The sequence below is a fragment of the Hippoglossus hippoglossus genome, chromosome 13, assembly GCF_009819705.1.
Source record: "Hippoglossus hippoglossus isolate fHipHip1 chromosome 13, fHipHip1.pri, whole genome shotgun sequence".
NCBI lineage: Eukaryota > Metazoa > Chordata > Actinopteri > Pleuronectiformes > Pleuronectidae > Hippoglossus > Hippoglossus hippoglossus.
Window position 1 is genome coordinate 12,985,173 of NC_047163.1, and position 14,334 is coordinate 12,999,506.

At 41.3% G+C, this 14,334-nt stretch overlaps 1 protein-coding gene and 1 long non-coding RNA gene across 12 annotated transcripts in view; both read right to left on the reverse strand.

Moving 5' to 3' along the window:
- Nucleotides 1-14,334, reverse strand: part of mcamb (melanoma cell adhesion molecule b) — a 34,198-nt gene that overhangs the window by 15,560 nt on the left and 4,304 nt on the right. The window lies entirely within an intron of this gene.
- LOC117772972 lies at nucleotides 8,883-10,371 on the reverse strand. The gene is made up of 3 exons (XR_004615856.1): nucleotides 10,353-10,371; nucleotides 9,515-9,560; nucleotides 8,883-9,208 (listed from the first exon to the last, which is right to left on the reverse strand). It is a non-coding gene; the product is annotated as an uncharacterized LOC117772972 (long non-coding RNA).

A 14,334-nucleotide genomic window follows, 5' to 3' on the forward strand; every position in this document is an offset into this window, starting at 1 on the left:
AGCATCAATTAAAAATACATTTTAACAATATTTAGTTTTTTATTTAATTTACAATTATTAATAGAATAAAACAAAAACGTACATATTGAATACAATATTTTTGATTTCGAAACCTTTTACTCAAATGAAATTTTGAACAACCAAAATAAACAAATAATATTTATATGCTGGTATTTGTTTTTGTATGCTAATTCTATTTTGACAGAAGACAAAGGACAGGACAGTGACACCACTGACACCATAAGTTATCATGGTTTTGTTTCAGTGACAATAAAGTAAAGTAAACACATCCTGTTGTTGTCTTAAGCTTAACCGAGTTCTGAGTGCCTCAACAGAAGCATAAGAATAGATACCGTCTAGTCACTGCCTGTGAACTCAATTACTCATCCGGCGAGATCAAGGCATCACAGCATCAGTTCCACCTGGCTACAATTGTCAGTAAATATTTTGGGATGATCAACATGAAAGAACCGTTTCGAAACATTAATTAAAAACACTTCTTCATTAGGTTACTAAAAAGTGTCACTACTCCAACTCTAAATACCATTGAGTTTCTGTTAAAAATCACTTGCTGTTGCAGATTAGTATAGAAACTTAATGAACAGGGTTGCAACAAGAACAAAAGCCAGCAGCCTTGAGAGAGTTTAATGTCCAACAAACTGCACAATGTGGAAATGCTGGACAGAGTCAACAGGATACTGACTGGGACGTGCTACAGGAAAGGTAATTACTACAGGAAGTGTCCCCTCTCAGCAAATTCCAGAAAGCAGTTTGGCTTTCAGATAAAGCAACATTCTGCCTGCACACTTGACATTCTGACCCCAGGATTGGGCGATAAAGGAAAAGCTTATGGAATGTATCACATGACAGGGTTTCATCTTCAGGGGAACATGAAAAGACTGAATAAGTATCATCACAATCTTTTGATTGAATTCAATTTTTTATCAGCGATGTTCTGATACCCTAACTAGCTCGGAACTGAAGTCTTGCATAGAAATCACTTCCTTTTCACCGCTCTAAAAATAGCACTTGCAAGGGGCAGTACAGCAAAACTGCTGTTTTGGCGCGACGAAGAAGCAAAGATTTCTGGGAAGATAACATCACAGTTTTATCTGGGTTAAGCTAATATACATTAAAGACCAAGTATCACATCGGTATATATATATTTGCGTACTCGACGATGCCCGATCAGGCATTTTCAGCAGTAAAGGAGGCATTTTCGATGCTGTTATCGGTATCAGAACATCTCTAATTTTCATGTGGCCTGATGGTGGCGCTACAGGAAAGGTCAGCAGGTCACCAAAATCACGTCCACTGTTCACCAGCTGTCAGACAGACCAACACCAGTTTCCTTAGGTCCCACTGCTGGTGAGGAAGAAGGCACTTTATCAAATCTAAGAAAAACTCAGATCAAAGCAGCAGTGACTGACAGGATGATCGCTGAGGGGTCAAAGGGAAACAGACACACACACACACACACACGAGTCTGTCTGTCTGAGAGGTGTAAAGTGAACACACACACACGCACACACACCATGGGGTATCTAAACCGTCTCTAACTCATATGTATCAGGGGGAAAGTGAATACTGGCCTGAACTCGAGATCCCACAAATGTCTCAGAGCACAACTAACACATGACGCACGTCCCCACTCTGCTGCGTTTCATTCACTATATTCCAGACACTTGTTTAGGTGACATAGCAGCAGAAGCTCTGCTCTCTAAAGGTAACTATGTGGTCCACAATCCATTAGTCTAAAGGAGAGAGTGCACGGTTTTGTTTTCATTACAAGCGTCCTTATATAATCTGTTTCCTCAATATTTTAAGCCTCCATATTAATATTTACATACCGAGGACCTCCCCCCCATTTGACTCCAACTCATGTTTGAATTACGCTTGGCGTGTCTCCTCCCAAAGAAAGAAAAAGTTGAGAGGCTGTTGAACTTGAAAGAGGACGAGTATGAATATTGTATTAAAAGAGAGGACAGAAATCAAGACAGCAGAGCTAGCAGTGTGTGTGTGTGTGTGTGTGTGTGTGTGTGTGTGTGTGTGTGTGTGTGTGTGTGTGTGTGTGTGTGTGTGTGTGTGCGTGCGTGCGTGTGTGTGTGTCATGAACCTAGTTTTAATTGCTCGCCATGATCACCCACTGGCTTATCCATAGCAACACCAAGAGACAGTTTGAACATCAAGGCAGAAACTGAATTTGAATCATCTCCAAAATTATTTTGGCCGTTTCGCATTTGATTAGAGCGAATATATACATTTGCCTCCTGTCAGTTTCGTACACAGCACAGATGACCACAGTGTACATTAGCAGCTGGAACCAAGTCGTATACTCCCATCCAGACTCTGAGATGACAGCTCGGGGACATGTTTCCAGCCCTGTCACATCTAAGAATAACAGTGGCCTATCAAGCTTGTTTGCTTACATGATACAGCAGAATTACAGTGCACTGACCCGAGTGGCACCAGAAATAGCAGCTCTACTTCAGGACAGGGTGAGACAGAGAGAGAGGGAGCATGAGAAAGCTGTGCCTCCGTCAGGCTGCTCTTTGTATACATGTAAATGGGCCGGAGAAGAGTGAATAGAGAGGTTACGGTGAGAAAACAGATAAATGAAAAGCAAGTCAGAGGAAGAAAAGACAGAGGCAGAGGAGAAATCAATGTGGCAGATATGTGTTTATAAAGTGTTTGGTTCTCTGACGGCTGCTGGGGCCTCTGACATTTATCACGCTAATCCCTCAATGGCACACTTACAGAGAAGAAGCAACTTTATCAAGCTGAAAATAACAACTCTCGTGTGGTGAGAGGAGAAACACACGGAGGTTCGAAATGCCAAAAAGAAATCCCTGACTTCCCAATGTCATTAGCTTCTGACGAGCTGCAGGATGTGAGCTTTATTAAAGTCAGGTCACACAAAGACACTTCGTTTGAAAGGCTGTGTTTATTCCAGTCGGTAGCTCTTGGATTAATGACATGTGTGTCATTTATTTGACACTTAAAATGTGCTGCGAACAAAAATGCATGATTTCCACAACCTGTCTCAAGCTGCACATTTAGCATGTTGCAGGTGCAATTTAGAGCTTAAAGCACATCTGTCCATGTCATGTAAGTCAATGAGTGTAGATCTAAAGTGTTGCACCATATAATAAGTTCAGACCAGTGATTTCAACTATTATGAACCTAATCGTGTTGGAAAGATTTTTAAGAGCACCACGTAGGAGTATTTTTCCTTTCGTCCTGTTTTAGTATTAAAGTGTAAACACAACAAAGAAGGAAATTATAGATTTTCTGCGACTTCCTAATTCTAGATGTCAAAGGTCCAGGATGACTGAGATGACACAGACCCCCCCCCCCCCCCCCCCCCCCCTTTCACAGATCCAGTTGCTGGAACACAAGCCCGTCTCAGTTTGGGGCAACTCAGCTTGGCTAAATGGTGCAAAGGAATGTTACGAGAAGCTCTTGAAAACGTGGACACTAAAGGTTTTTGTCACACGTTCATCAATCCCATTATTCCTGTGACGCGCCCCCAAGGCATTTTAACACACAAAGACACGCAACACAGGACTCTAAGATTGGCACACAGGAAGAAATTGACTCTCAGTGACTCACAAATCCCCCCTCACAGCTCCTGGCACCACAGACCCATCATTTCTCCATCAACTCAAACACGCAGCAGGGTTTCTAGCAACACAAATACGTCACTCCAAAAAATACAATGACTAATTTTTCTGCAGCAGAAACATGTGTCGCTATTATTTTCCATGAATACTTTGTTATGCCAATTTCAAATTAACGCTAACAATCCTCTCAACTGTAATTCAGCACATGATGTCCAACAACAGGCTCTTATCACCAGCGTTTTACTCTTTCCTCTTCGCTATTCATGCTTTTTATCCTGTTTGCTTGCTTTAGATTACCAAAGACTAAACTTTCATTTTATTAAAGAATACTCTATTGAACTGATTCAGGTTACATAGAGAGGAGACATTTCTAAAACTGCTCTTGTTGCAGTGACCTTGTTTGGGTGGATGGCTTCGTTCCCACAATGTTGGCTGCACACAGTAATTCTCCTGAAGAAGAGAGAACTGGCCGACAGCCTCGAACAGACATGGCATCTAGAAACTGGACTCCAAAGGAATGACAGAGTTGAAGCTGTGTTTAGTAAAGAGATTAGAAAACCAAATGTGGTACCACACAGTACCGCATCACATCACTCCCCATCGTTCCGCATTATTGTTAAGGCTATCAATTGTTTTGTCAATGGAATGGATTTATTGCTAACAATCTTGATATTCACTGAAGTCGGTTATTAAATAATAATTCAACCAAATAATGCTTCCACCTCCTCTACTGCTAGCAGCACTTTGCAAAACAAGTTTTTTAAATGAGCCTCTGTTTTGAAGGTTACTTTCATAAGGAGAAAAGTGTTACATCAATATTCTCTTTCAGACTTAATCCATTGTTTTCTGTGGCTGGAGGGACAAACCACCTGTGAAAACGGGGGGGGACAGATCACAGCACCAAGCATCATTATCTAAAAAAGACTAAACTGTCTGCGTTCTGATGCTCCATCAAATTTTGAGGCTTTGGACCAGATTTCGCATTTTTCTTCAACATGCAAATACTAACTTTGTGTGTTTATTTATTATTAATTTAGACTAATAAGGCCGCACTGGGGCTAATTTGGAGATTACGTGCAGACGCCCCCGACAACCAATCAATTGGCTGAAGAGAAGGTATGGATTGAAAAAGTGAGAGAAAGTGAGCTATATGCTATTTGCTTTGGTGAAAAACAGAAAATCAATATGTGACGTGATGTTGTTTACATTATGGCAAACTGCCACAATCTGATTAGTCTGTCCGTCAGTGTCGCCCAGGACACAGTTGTGTTTTCTCTGCTGTGGCAACATGGAGCCCAGGAGGATCTCACATGCATCTTGGTTGCGCTCACGCCAGTATTAGAGCTGTCCACTGACCAGATCAAGTGAGATAGATATTAATACCAGGTCTAAACTGAACCAAAGAAAACTGCCAGTAATGTGGGATTGACCCTGTTGACTGGCATGTTGCATTGCAGCAGAGGTCTGGTTGATCTCTGTTGCTGCCAAGTGCTGCTCAGTTTGAACGAAACCAGTAGTGTTGGGGTTACAGTATTTGATAAGCAGCCTAATTACTTGGGCCTCAAGGATTCCCCCAGACAGATTAACACTTTACATAAATAAACACAGAGACTACAGAGTACAGAGTGGTCCTGTGGTCCTGTAGGGGGTCTTTGAGGGGTTCAGGTGGTTTTAGCTGCTTTGTGCAGACAATGAGACAGACAGTGACAGCTGCAGCAGCCAAACTACACATTCCCACGATGCCTCAGAGAAAACAAGGTCAGCTTGTCACACTGACCAACCAGACACTTTCCCCAACACACACACACACACACACACACAAACATATCCCCAGGGTGCTGGAGCCAAATGCCGGCAGAATCCTCTCAACATGCCATCAGAATTAACGATTTCCAAAAGGCGTGGGGGACGAAGGATATAAAGAATGTAAATACAGTGGAGAGGATCAGAGTGGACCACACAACAGGGGAGGAAGGGGGGACGTCACGTCACTCTCTGATTTCTCCTGGTGATTTGATGCTATATTCCATTTCAACTCACCACCTGTTGCAGAGATCAACCCAGGCGAGACGTGACTCTGTTCTCAGCACACCGGACTCCACTTCATCCATCATCCAGGGGGGTCTCCTGACTCACAACTGTTACGACGGCACAGTAATAAAGCTCTGAGCGGGTCTCTGATAAGGTCACTTCTAATGCCAGGGGTGGTGGTGCATTTAAGGTCAGAGTTGTAGGTTTAGTTGGAGGTGGGAAAGAACTACCAAACCCAACTACCGAAAGAAAAATCACTTCTACCCACAGCTGTGAAGATACAGCCGCAGGCGTTGAGCTGTGAGGAGCAGCACAGCTTCTCTAACCTGAGGCTAAATCCTCTTTGATAAGCAGCTCTTTACTCTTTACTCAGCAGTTACATTTCAAAGAGTTCACTCTGTTCTCAAGCCTTTGATAACTACTTGGCAACAAGACCAACTCCCCTTTGCTCAAAGTTTCCACACTCAGCTATTTTGATATGCCCCTACACACACACACACAAAGAATATATATGTTGAATATATGACTTCTGACTTCACTGACTTCACGTGGGATGCGGTCATCTTCCCATGTCCAAATTCCTCTTGTAAAAAAATGCTCTCACATCTATGCCTACTTGTGTACGTGTATCTATATGTGTGTGTTTCAGCAATTTCAGTGAGTCTCAGTGGGCCATTTCCTCAAGTCTGCTCCCATGGTGGAACAAACGCCCCCTCCATCCTCTTTCCCACGTCCCTTATATGACAAAATTGTCTGCATATCTGCCGCTCTGTGAGCGGGCAGAAATAAAATAACACAAGATTCAGGGAAGTATGGGAAAGTCCAACGGAGACAGTATTTTAGTTCGAGTTTTGTTTTGTGTGTGTGTGTGTGTGTGTGTGCGTGCGTGTGTGTGTGTGTGTGAGAGAGAGAGAGAGAGAGAGAGAGAGAGAGAGAGAGAGAGAGAGAGAGAGGTCCCATGACATGGCCTCACAAGTATGAGATGTGCATTGCTTGCTGCTGGCATATTATGGCTAAAGATAGATTGCAGATACTCACACATACAAACACACTGAAAGCTTTTACCCATTGGCTCACAGGATAAGGTGCTCAGCAGCAGCTCTCTCCTTATTTGGTGGCGGCAACAAGTAGCCAGAGTGAAAAAAATTATAATTGAAAGACATTCATTAGAATCTTGCATGCCATGGTGTAGGTTTGTTAAATATGGGGTCAGGGTTAGGGTTAGCCCTAACTAAAATCTCCCTGGTAAAGTGCCATTGTAACCAAGACAAACAATCTGATGGATAAAGGGCAAACACTTTAATTATGTGTTACATAACATGTGTCTTAACACCACCAGAGAGTGAGCTTACAGTTAAAAACAACAGGTGTGTGTTACCCTGCGTGTTTCTCAAAGGTAATATAGAAATCTGGAATTTGTAGGCATTCCCAATGTCATAAGTTTGATGAAGATCCAATGAAACTCAACATCAGCATCTTGGTGGTGACTTAAAGCAGCGTTCATGTTAGAGGTAGAGCTGCAGCCAATCCCAGCTGACATTGGGCGAGAGGCGTGGCACACCCTGGGCAGGTTGCCAGTATATCGCAGGGCCTGACATTTAGGGACAAATTCACACTCACATTCACACCTATGGGTAATCTAGAGTCACAGATTAGGCTACGTGGCTTTAGACTGTGGGAGGAGAAAACCCACGCAGATACAGGGAGAACATATATTACATTTTACATATACATTCCATTACACCTCGGAGCTCGGCACTCAGAATGACGTCACAGCGAAATAACCCGAGTTGATAGCGTTCCAGTTGCACAGGAACATTGTGTACGTTAACCCACTAGCCATTGCTTTGCCATGTTTATGAACTGCATGCTCTCAAACATGACAACTCAAGCCAGTTGTATGATTAAAGATTTGATTTAGTGAGGGTTAAAAATACTATTCATTAGCATTATAATACAAAAAATAACTCCATTAAAATGGGGTTTAAGCACATAGAACAACATCTCATAGTGTTAAAGAAAGTTAAAAACATTCCTGGATCTTTTCCCCCTGATTTGGATTCAAGCCAAAATCTAATAGGTTCTTCCCAGACCAGTATCGCATCCTGGACAATGGCAATCTGTTCAGTGCTTTTGTGTAATCTTGCTTAAAAACAAACCCATGAACATACAAACCAATAAACAGACAGGGGTGAGAACGGAGGTAATAATGAACCTCATGTGAATCGTCCCCTATTTGCATGGTTGACTCACATGGTTGTTTGACTTCTGGATTATTAAGCACAAAGTTGGATTTATTGGATATTAGTCTGTTTCCTGTCACTTTCATGACTCACCCATTGGTTTAAACTTGAAATGAATCCCTTTCTCTTCGTGTTTGAGGTGTTGACACCATGTCAGGGAGCCTTTAAGGACCTCATGAAATAGTTATTTCAACTTCATGGAAAAACTGAACTTTTTGTGTATTTATCGGCCCACTCATGCCGTTCTAATTATAACAAAAATCCTTGGTCACATACTTTAGCATGTGTTCTCCTTTATACAAGTAGATATGCCTTTTTGTTTATACTTGAAAGAATAAGTGTATAACTGATCTGTCACTGAGCTGTGTCCAACCACACATCCTGTTTCAGTGCATAACAGCGGAACAGGCTAAAACGTCTTTATTCACTGGCTGCATGAGCACAAATCATCACTACGCTGGAAGGTGATTCACAGGTGAAAATCGAAAACATGAACTTGTGCGATCTGTGCAAATTAAAACGTGTTGTTCATCACACCAACGTCATTGTGAGTTCTTGCACAGAAAAAAAACTGTGTTGTTTGCTCATCTCTTTCTCACATGCTCTACTTGCCAAAAGCCTCGCCTGTTTATCACAGGACAAATAAAAAGGTTGATTTAAAATCTCTCACATGCTGCGATCTGAGGGTGATTGTGCAGCATGATGAAGCAGCACAGTGAAAACAATGATCTCTTTTGACTGTATCGGCCGTTTCTACTTGGAGGAGTCAAACATTATCAGCTTATTTTCCACTGGATGTCTGCTCTGACCTAGATGGACAAAATATTTCACTTATCACAGCTTCATCACAGCAGAAAGAACCCGCAGCACAGAAATAATTAGCTGGAAAATAAAAGTGATGAATAACTAAGACTTTAAGATAAGACCATAAATTTAGGCCCTAATAATCCCATAGTCAAACACTAAAGCCAGAGAGGAGTGCAAACCATAAAAGTTAACTACTAACAGTGATCTGCTGTAACTAAACACAGTGAAGCCACAGAAAACACATCCGTCTGCTCTGTGGAGTCAGTGGTCGTAGCTGGATGCTGATAGGTTGCATTAGGTTAAAAGGATCCTAATGTACATTAGATCAGCACAAAGCATTATTTCAGGAAAACAACATCTATTATTAAAGCAGGGTGTCGAACTAACAGGGAACAGACAGAGATCCTGACAGGGGTCGACTTGAGTCTCCACTGCAGATCCCACAGGACATGTTCAGATCTGAGGATCAGCCAGGATCTCTGCTCCTCCAGCTTTGAACTCTTTCTAGGACATAAAGTATCTGTGGTGTGACTCTGAGAGCTCAACACGCTGCAACAAAAACCTCTTCACCAACTCAAATCTGGAGAATTTCTGCTCAATATTAGCTGTTCAACCACAAATAAAAACTTTAATTTAAGTATCTAGTCCCGAACAGTCAGGGTTGTAGAGAACTATCCAAGATGAAAACACATATATTCTTGCTATACTGTATTTTGCTATGCACTTAATGTATATCAAATATTTATGAAGAATTGATTTTATAGGCTAATATAGGCTGTATGGTGCTAAGTCATGTAGTTTGCTACTTACTCCATCACTCGTGCCAAGCTGGCCCTCCCCGATATCCTGTATTAAGCTGCAAGGGACAGATTGCACAAACACATAAACTGACATATTTGCATATGTATACAATAAGCCTATGTTGTATTTGTGCAATGTTGTTGTGTATACAATGTATATTTTAACTTATTTATTGGATTCCGAGTCTTTTCTTTTTATTCTAACTACATTTCTCCTTGCACTGCTACTTTTTTGTGCTGCTGAGTCAAATTGAATTTCCGCTACAAGGGTTCAATAAAGGTACATCCTATTTTATCTTATCTTATCTTATCTTATCTTATCTCATGGTAACACCACACACTAGACAAACCATGACAACTTGCGTGTCCAGGTATGTTGAGTAGGTTTTAGCGTCCGCTGGAATCTTTTTTTTGTGACTGAATTTGGTTGTATGAAGTGTTTCCTGATTTTGTCATGTTTTCTATATCTGAATTTTCTAGCTTTGCTCATTTTGTTGTGCTGGTCGTGTCTGTGATATGAAATTCTTGTGTTGTGTTCTTTAGTTACATTGTGTTAAGCTCTGGTATTCTTCAAGGCCGGACTTGTCTCTTTGGCCTGACTATAGACTTACACTGTCTTAACTTCACCCTCTGGCTACATTTCTTTGGCCACTTCCCCCTAAGAGGAAACAAAGTGATATATCACCCTCCCTTGACAATGACCCAGCACTGAGCCCTGTGCAGAAATTAGCCACAGTCCCTGGTGAACAAGCAGCAGTGGAGTCTCATCTTCATCACTGTAAAAGCCAAAAGAGACCAGAAGGTGAGAGGAGAGGCCCCTCGGTCTGAGCAGTGGGTGTTTTTCTCACATTGACAATACTCAGCAGAGGGACACAGAGGGCTCTGTGTGTGTCTGACCTGAGAGCAGAGACGAGAGGTGGAGAAACACATGGATCACAGCACCAGAGAAATCAAAGTGCAGCAGCCAGTGAAGGAGGACATGTCAATGCATGAGATTGCCACCAAGCGAGGGTTTTTACTCACACCAACTAAATAACATCTCATAGTCGTTATACAGTATATGATGTTTCTTTAATAATGTCCAACATCAGTTCAATTGGAAAGTAAAAAACGTCAATTGGAGCACAGAGAGTTGCCCTCTCCACTCCCACTTTATCACAAAACTAAAAAACGGTGTTTTTCCTCATCAGGACTATAACAACTGAATACACTTGCCCGAGTATCATGGATAAAATCAATCCCACTCTGTGACAGTGTTTCAGGTGTGTTTCGTGCTGAAGTCTGGAAACCACTCCTCTTTCCGAAACTTCCAGCCCATCTTTCTTGTTCCATCTATTTACCATCTTATCAGTAAAAGACACCACTTCCTCCGGTACTGTTTTTCTTACTTTGAAATTTGTGTGGCATTAATGTCATTTTTGATGCTTTGCAGTGTCACTGACTTGCTGCCCGTGCGTCCTGCAGCTCTGTGGATGATCTCCTCTGACAGAATTACCGAGATAAAAACTTAGAAATATGTCAAAAAGAGACTTTAGTTGCCGTTAGTGGTAACAAACAAATAAATTCCCTCCAAAGTCATTCGTTTGTTTTACTTTTGTCTATGTTTACCTATGTACCTTCGTCTCCCAAATAGGCAAGGACAAAATAATACAATGTCAGATCAAAGTAAAAGCTACTGGAGTTAATATTTTGTAAGAGGTTATAGTTTGTATATGGCACAAGAAAATTAAGATCAAAGTGGCTCTGTCTAAACAACACTATCTGTATTAAATCGTCTTACAGCCATTTGCGCCTGCTCGTCTGTGCAGTTAATGCCTGTGGAGTTAATGGCTGTATTATTAGAATTTAATTTGGCTCATAGAGTCCCACCACATTTTATTCCTTAAATAGTCTGTGGCAAACAACGTCGGCACTAATCATCGATGGAAATAAATCTGAGGGAGGAGATCAACAATGGAGAATCCAAAGACTTTTGTACTTAAGGCATTAAAGCAGCTGATTTTGGGATAATACATGGAAAAGCATTAAGTAAATTACTGCTAAGGAATCAGACAAAACTCTTTCTCTTAAAGCTGAAATATGAGTCTAAAACTCTCCTGTGATGAAAGCATTTAAAAAGGGCGTAAATAAATGTACAAGCTTATGATAACAACTGCATTTTATGAAAGAGTGGAGACGCTGTATATTTATAGCAACAAGTGATGTCATTGTAAAAGTTTAGTGATATATTGTGGAACATAAATCAGTTGTTTTTCCCACAAATTAAGCAAATTAGGTTAAGAGTGAATTGTGCAATGTACACTGAAGTGAAATGACATTTGGCCCAGAGGCATTTTCTAATTCCCATATTGTTCATGTCTCATGAATCATGTATCACATCCTGTCCCTGACAGTGGGAATGGTGTCAATTTCAACATTTCGGTACAACTCCTTGCAACACCCCTGCAACGGCGAAGAATGTTCCCTATTTCTCAAAGCTGCGCGACCATGTAGAAAGCATCATTTTGACACTGGAGTCAGTGCGACTGACAAGATGGAACAACTGGCTCGTCTGGGGGCCACTAACCAACCTTTGACCCAGTGTGGGGGGGGGGGGGGGGAGTGAATTGGAGCATTTACAAGTAAAAAATGCTAAAATGTTTGTCCTTTGCAAACTGAAACAACTGCAAAACTGGTCATGCAACCAAAACTATAATAACCATAGATTCATGCACCACAGAAATTCACTTATGAAAACTATGAATTACACAGGAAAAAAATGCTGTTCATATGGTTTGTACGCTTGTCCTCATAATTTCCCATATTTGCAGGTTTTATCAAACATTGAGACCAATATCTTTCGGTTTCTGAGGTTGCTTCAGGAGTATTTAAAACTGTAGGTTTATCGTTGTGCTATTTCGACAGCTCAGTATTACTGATGATTCTGCTCCTCATGATATTAATCTAATGCCTACATTCAGTGCAGGAAGTAGTTATCTCACTGTAGCAAGAAAAACAAAAAGAGTATGGGGGTGGAGGTGGTGGATAGACGTGTAGCTTCCCACAGGAGACTGTAATCGTACCTAACCCCTACAATATAGAGTTAATTCACCATAACAATAATCTTTCCTGAAGCTTCACCCAACCTTAGCTGCCTTAGAGTGCCAGGATTTTCATAAACAAAGGGGTAAAAAATGTTGTATGTGGACATAAACTGTGATTATGGCAAATGGTCTAATGTTGACAGAGCTACGAGCCTATTTCTGTAATAGAACATTTTAAAAAGGTATAAGATAATAATAGATAATAAGATAATTCAAATCTCTAGCTCATTGGCCCCAGTCTTTACTCCTTTACCTCTTGCATAACCACAAGAGACCTCAGACTTAATGTTGATGTTTTGGCTGTTGAGTTTTCTCAATTTATTTAGAGGAGTTTATTTCAGGGCCGATTCGACACAGCACAGCTTGGTTTGGTTTGTTGCTTCAAAGGTGACCCCAGTTCAACTTAGCAAATCTCCCCACAGAGTAGAGTTACATATAGTACAGTAACCTCACCGCAGTCAATGAGCGGGAGTGTGGCAGACAAGATAAAATGATATAATCCTTTCCTAATTCTGGAGAACAACTGATAACACGTTTCCAGCTGGTTTTCTGTTCTTGTGTTTTGAACTTTGCAGATATTTTACATTAATGAAAAAGCCTTTAACACACTAGGGGAAAGAGAACTGAAAAAGCAAAATATGTCTCCTTTAATTACTTAAAAATTACAAATAAGTAAAAGTGAACTTAAACAGTGGGGTTCTACAGTCGGTGTCACCAGCAGTGAAACAATAACCCTGTTCTGACAAGTTACACATAATGACAGCAGGTCAGTGTGTGTGTGTGTGTGTGTGTGTGTGTGTGTGTGTGTGTGTGTGCGCGTGTGCGTGTGTGTGTGTGTGTGTGTGTGTGTGTGTGTGTGTGTGTGTGTGTGTGTGTGTGTGTGTGTGTGTGAACCAGGTGTGAACCAGGTGCACACAGCTGTCCATCTGATCAGGGAACTTCAAAGCTGCAGTTAGTGGTACCAGTCAGAGGGGAGCTGCCTCCTCAAATGCTGCACTTGCTAAAAAAGTGATCTCTAAACCCCCTGATACGAATGGATTTGCCCTGCAGCCAAACATAGAGCAATACATCAGATACCCTGAAGCTGTGCAATGCTCTCAGATATGACCTACAGATGAAATGACTCATTGCACATCCACACACAAGGCTGATATTGTGTTAACGCTTTCAGCTGGGCATCACTGATCGGGTGTTTCGCATTTTTATGAAAACCAAGCTGTGCTGAAGAATGTTGCGAGAAGCTTTGAAACTAAAAGTAGTCATGCTGCAGATGTTTGCCCATTTCAGGCCAACGGGACTGTAAGGAAAAAAACAAAAGTTTCCTCTATGGGAGAAAAATGTTGACAAAAGGTTGTTATTTCTTCTGTTCTGATAAGCCAAGACTGAACTGCTTCCTTCCTTTTAAACTCCAAGCAGGAGTTAGACCCTCCGCCTCTGCAACATAAAGTCCTGATAATAAGATATCATTCAATGAGGCAAATCTGCAGAGTATTTCTTTTCCTGAGGCACATTATACAAACAATCATTTGCTGCTACTCTGGGAAAACACAAAATGGCCCCGATGACAACAGCACAAAGGTCTGTGAGCTTTTTCTCCCAGTAACACCCCCCACCAGCATCCACCTTCTCCATCACTGGTTTGCTATATTGACCCAAGTAATGGTGATAATGGATGTTATTCACATCAATAGGAAGATCAAACAGTAAAAGGAAACCTTTTGTTTCTACAGTGCAGGCTCCCAAGTGC